This window comes from Idiotropiscis lumnitzeri, chromosome 14, assembly GCF_059441095.1.
Source record: "Idiotropiscis lumnitzeri isolate Australia: NSW breed Sydney's pygmy pipehorse chromosome 14, RoL_Ilum_1.0, whole genome shotgun sequence".
NCBI lineage: Eukaryota > Metazoa > Chordata > Actinopteri > Syngnathiformes > Syngnathidae > Idiotropiscis > Idiotropiscis lumnitzeri.
The window spans coordinates 5,631,341-5,637,340 of NC_142404.1; the positions used below are offsets into that span (position 1 = coordinate 5,631,341).

At 36.2% G+C, this 6,000-nt stretch overlaps 1 protein-coding gene across 3 annotated transcripts in view; it reads right to left on the reverse strand.

Moving 5' to 3' along the window:
* Positions 1-2,009, reverse strand: part of satb2 (SATB homeobox 2) — a 38,043-nt gene extending 36,034 nt beyond the window's left edge. For all 3 annotated transcript variants that reach the window (XM_088315562.1, XM_088315561.1, XM_088315563.1), the window contains exon 1: positions 1,613-2,009. The gene's annotated coding sequence lies outside the window, so the exon portion shown is untranslated. The remainder of the gene's footprint in view (positions 1-1,612) is intronic.
* Positions 2,010-6,000: the final 3,991 nt, after the last annotated feature.

Here is a 6,000-nt window from a genome sequence, read left to right on the forward strand (position 1 = left end):
GTCATTTGTCCATTCTTGTGCTTGCCTTTTGCAATCACGTTTTGGCTCTCTCGTGCAGCTTCATAGTTTCAGCAAAATATTTGGAGCAATGTTCAGTGTGATGCTCACTTGCATGGTGCAAACTACACGCATATTAGACGTCATGCTAAATGAATACCTGGATGACAGACATGAGAATTTTTTCTCTTTGCAAAATGTTTTGAAACATGTCACTGCATTACTTAAAGAATCGCCCTAATAAACGAGAATGGTGATAAGTAAAGTCCCAACTAGTGAAGCTCGTATGAATTGTTGATATCTGTTGTGATGGTCATCAATCAGGATATTTAAATGAAATGGAGCTGGTGGGTCCTGAAATGAAACATCGCGGAATTTACACTGTGATTGTCATTATATTATTATATGTTCACTTTCAAGTCTCAACATTTATTGTGAAGGACTAATAAAAGCTAAATATTCCCATTTTGTTTTTCTGATTGTTTGTGCAAACTAAAATATATATTTTAAAATAATTTTCATAACTTATATATATTTTGATGGCTTGGTTAGCGCTTGGTAGAAACTGTATTTTACCAACGCGTGTCACGCGTTATTATTATTATTATTATTATTATTATTATTATTATTATTATTATCATTTCAGTTTCATGAGATTTAACAGAGAGGCTTAATTATACAGGTTATTTTTTTAAGGAACTCGAAAGTGCACCGAAATTTTTAAAAACAAATTGGAAGGAAACAAAATTGACCGTTTTACGTCAAATAGATGCAAGTACGTGGTATGCCGTTCACGATGAAATTTAATCTTTTAAAAGTTAGTTATATGTGGACTGGATACACCATATACAAACGCAATTGTTTGTATTTTGGGTTGCAGGATTAGTGAATTTGGAGGTTACATTCGCACGTGCACGGAGGCCTTTTGCGATCATCTCGCCACCGAGGCGAGAAACTTTTAATGTCACTTCTAACCACCACTTGACATCAGAATAATATTTTTCCCCTTTCAAATTAGATTAAATTTAAAAGGACTGCTGTGGACTCGCGACGCTTTTGCACAAATATTACAAATTGCAGTCCACATAAACGCCGCATGTAAAAGTTACACTTGTACATTTTTCTATTGCACGTCAACGCAATCTGCTTAACACTGCAAATGTACTTTAAAATGAGTGTAATTACACTATCACGATAATACAATAATGACATAAATTGTGCGTGAAATCTCTAGCGTCAAATCTAAAGCCGAATAATATCGTTGCATAGCAGTTTTACCGTTCATTTACATCGTTCGTTCCAACGCTATTTTTTTACTTTTTTAAACTAATGCAAATGACGTATCTAATAATGATATTCACAAGCAACGATCATTTACATAATGATAATAATGACCTGAATTTATATTAAAAAAAACGATGCGTTATATTTCTAGGGGGTTGACTTTTGAACGCGCAGAACAATTTCCAGAGTTTTTGTCTGTATTTTTCTGCGTGTGTGTGTGTGTTTGTGTGTGTCAGTCTCGGCCGGGTTGGTTTCCCTTTCGGGGTCGTGGTGCTGGTGGTCGTGCACGCGGGCTGCAGGGCTGCGGCTACTTGTCCGCCTTCATACTCACGGTTCACGGCGTGTGTGTAGCGCTGCTGGCCACCGAGGAGGTTCTGTCCATTGATCAGCAGTAGTGAATCCAGGGCTGGGCTTGGTTAGTTTCGGCGCCCGAACGGATTACACTCTGGTCGGGAACTCGGAGCTGGACCGGGGATCCAAAAAGTTGCAAGTGCAGGTGAGGATGCGCGTTTTTCTTCTTCCCGATCCGGAACCAAACGACTTTCTTCTCCGCGTTGTGTATTCTTATTTTTTTTTTCTTTTTCTGGGGACTTCGGAGTTGCGTAACGGAGATGGTCCTTGGGAGTGGGTGAAGACAAGAAGCGGAGCGTGGAAAAGCTTTGGATCATGCAGCTTTGTAATCAGAGTCACTTTCAATGAGTGCCTACATGCGCGCCACTCACGCACTGAGTGAAGGTAGGAAGGAGGAAGGGAGGAGAGACAGAAAGAGGGGTGGAAGGAGGTTAGGAGGGAGGGAGTTGTGAAAGGGGCGTCGCTTCTAATGTCATCCATTAGAGTTGTGAGTGGGACGGATCTCAATTCTTTCTCTCTTTTTTTTTCCCTTTTTTGTGTGACAAAAACACATTTTGCGCATAAAAGTTACATTATTCAGAGACATTACCTCCTTAGAGTACTTGTAACTACATGCTCCCAATGTTTCACCAATTTTACGCTCTTCTTCTCACTTTAAAAAAATGTTCCCCCCACTCTTTTGAGATTGATTAATTTCCGATTGTTCTCAAATTCTTTCTCATTTGTTCGCCACTGTAATAAAAACGTTTTCTTGTTTCCATGTCCTGATTTCTTTTTCACTTGTAAACGTCTCCCACTCATTCTTCTAGTTTTTCCCCTCGTTTTTTTTCAGGGTCCCCCCTCCTACAATTTTAGAGTTGTTTGCACTGTTAATGACCTTTTACACTCCTGAAGATTTTTTTCCCTTGCTGTTCTGAATTTCCCACGTCAGCATATACTTTTCAGTTACTGATGTTCTGAACTTGTTTTCCACTCTTCGACAGTCTTTTTGTTTGAATGACTTTTCCCATTCTTATAAAACATGTTTCTATCCATTGTTGTTCTTTTCCCCACTGTTGAAAAATGTATTTTTACTCTAGACCTAATGTATTTTTTCTCAGTTTCTGAAGTGTTTGTGTCGTGCACGTAATTTCGATTCGACCATTTATTAAAGTCAACTATTCATTCCAAGATGCGCACTTACTGTACACTAATATAACAATAATATTCGTAATATTAGTAATAATAATAATAATAATAATTGTAATAATAATAATAATAATCACAATAATAATAATAATAATAATAATAATCCTTTGGCGCGTCAGCAGTTGAAATCAATGGTGTTAATAAGTAGCCTGCTTAAATGACCAACTCAACAACTTCTCCTACCAGTAATAATTAATATTATATTTGATGGACAGGTGTCACCACAGAGGAAGTCCACGCTCTTATTGTGAACGCCTATGAAATGGAAATGGCACTTTGAATGATAGATTTCTCCTCCATACCACACACATGCACGAAAGGCGGCGATGACGACGACGACAACGATGATGATGATGATGATTGATATTATATACTGTAGTGATGCAACTCCAGAATTTTCATTCATTTTTTCATGTCCCCAAATTTCTGTGCATCCTGTGTAGGAATATTGATGCTAATTTTCATGCAAAAGTTAACATTTATTTGAATTCATTCAATTTTAAGGTATAGCCTCCTTTATTTTGCCACGATGCATGGAGTTGGTCCACCTCTAAGTGCCAGACACAATTTGTGATACTCATATTAATCAATTGTCTTTCAACTAATGCAGATTAGTAGACATTTTACGGATTAAAATGCACTGGCAAAATCAACCCATTTTTTACTTTGTTGAGGCGAAACATTATTTTTTAAATAACAGTTCTCATGTGCATAAACGGGAAAAAACATAACTATGTTGATTAACGTTGTTTATACTATGTTTGATAATATTTACATTTTGTAGAGACGCGTTTTATCAACAGTTGAAATAATTTGAAGAGAATGCGGTTTAGTCCTCTTGGTGACTTCCGAGCATGCATTTTGTTAAAAAACACAAAAAAACAAAAAACAAAAAACAACAACAAACATTTAATTCTTCGCGTCTGAATAATTTAAATCCACACGGGAAATGTTTTTTCCAGTCTTTGTCTAGTTTGCACTTCTTGGGGATGAGGAGCGACTCCACGAGGGCGCGCAAGCTAGCGTGAAGAATAAAATATTGATCTTAAAAAAAAAAAACTCTTGTACTGAGATGATCAATTATGTATGTCATTCACATCGCGGTGGGTGGCCTCCGTGCGCGTTCGCCTATACGCAGTTACGCGCGTGTGTCATAAACAAAAGAAAATAAATGACGTCTATGTAATACGTATGTATATGTATGAGACGACTGTGATCTGAATCAAGACATGTAAAATGTGAAAAGTCAGCCCAAAAATTAAAAGGGGGAATTGTCTGCTTTGAATCAGAAAAAATGCCTAAACATTTTGCAAAAAAATCTTTGCAATGGTGATTGTGCACATTGTTAACATTTTTGCATTTTTAATCGAGTGGCTGTGATCCAGCATTACCAGTACAGCAACTAATATTAACAGTTTTCAGGATAAAGTGGGGAAAACTGCACATGAAGAATACGTGTTTTAATACATGAAGACTAAGTGCGCCTTTATGCGTATTTTGTGTTTTGTTTTTACACCTTGAGTATACAGTATGCGACATATAATGTAGGCTACTATATTCTTTATGCTATTAATAAAAGCGTTTTGCTACGTTCGTGTCCCATCCGCAATAAAGCAGACGGAAATTTCGCGGCAAATTGAGCAAAAGGAGAATTAAAGCGAGGCTGAATAAGCTAATGTTGATGACGATAGAGCCTCCTTGTTTGTGAATGAACAACACGGCCCACCGTTGCTTTGCATCTCTTATTTATGGATGTATATCAATTCGCTGGAGGCACGCGCGCACACGCACACGCAAACACACAAACACGCACACTTTATATGATGATAATAATAATAATAAAAATAATAATAATGATAATAATAATAATAATAATAATAATAATAATAATAATAATAATTATAACAATAATAATAATAATAATAATAATAGTCAGTGGATGTGAGGGAGAGGTGTGCGTCTATACTGTTTTTATTTGGATTATTCTTTTTTCCCCATTGCACACTTGAGTGCATCGTGCTTTCAATCAACTTTAATTGAAAACGAAAGTAACGAGCAACAGACAATTTTTTTTTTAAAAGAGCACAAATAAACGTTTTTTTCATGGCACCTCAAACATATTCTTTTGATTTTCTTCGTTGCTATACACTTGGAGGTCTATGTGAGTAAAAATTCTTCGAATTCTTCTTTTATGTATATTATTTATATGTTAAGGTATATGTGCACGTATTTGTCAGTCCCGTTCAAGGTTAAAAGCACACGGAAATGGTTTTAAAGTTGTTGTTTTTTGAAGGCGTGTGTTGTTTACGTCAACCATTAATGTGTCTTTGAGTTCACTGAAGCCATTTTTTGGTGAGGGTGTCTTTTTCTTTTTATTTATTTAGTTTAAATTGCTTTCATGCTGGCACTTGGTCACGTGTCTATTAATGTTCTTTCATCTTTCAAGACGCTGCCTGACATTTTAATTTGTATTTTATATATAAGAGATCAAAATAATGTCCCACTTTTGAAATCATATTATTATTATTGTTATTAATAATAATAATAATAATAATAAAAATAGAGGGTAAGAATATATGGTAAGTGGGCTGTCACTTGTATAGTAGAACCCGATACACATCACTTAAAAAGAATACAAAACCACAATTTGCTGTCAATCATCCTTTGTCCACATGACCCATTTTTTTTATTTAAGTCTAAGTACGCATCGTGCAAAGAATAATAGACTCAGAGAATAATAGAATAGAAGAATAATTTTAATTTAAAAAAATCATTTGTGAAAATAAAATCCCTATTCTTTTCAATGTGAATGTGGAAAATGTGCAATGAATTGAACATATTTCAATTAAAAATGATCATTTTAATGTTGAAAACTGAACTGAAAGTTAAAAAAAAAAACACAAAAAAAGGAAAAACTTGACTATGACGAGTTGACCTTGAGGGTGTTCAGGTAATTCTCACGAGTCTTATTTTCGGGGGCGAAATGCTTCTCTCTCGCGTGTCTCTTTGGAGCGCAGGCAATTATTTTCCTCCTTCTTTCCACTAAATGGCTCCCGGCACCCGCCACCACTCCCCTGCAGCACCCCCAATATGACTCCCTACCTGAAATGAAATCAGGCCCCCGCTAACGAGGAGGTTGTGAGTGTCGGCACTCTGCACTTTGTCACGAGCCGCAACTAT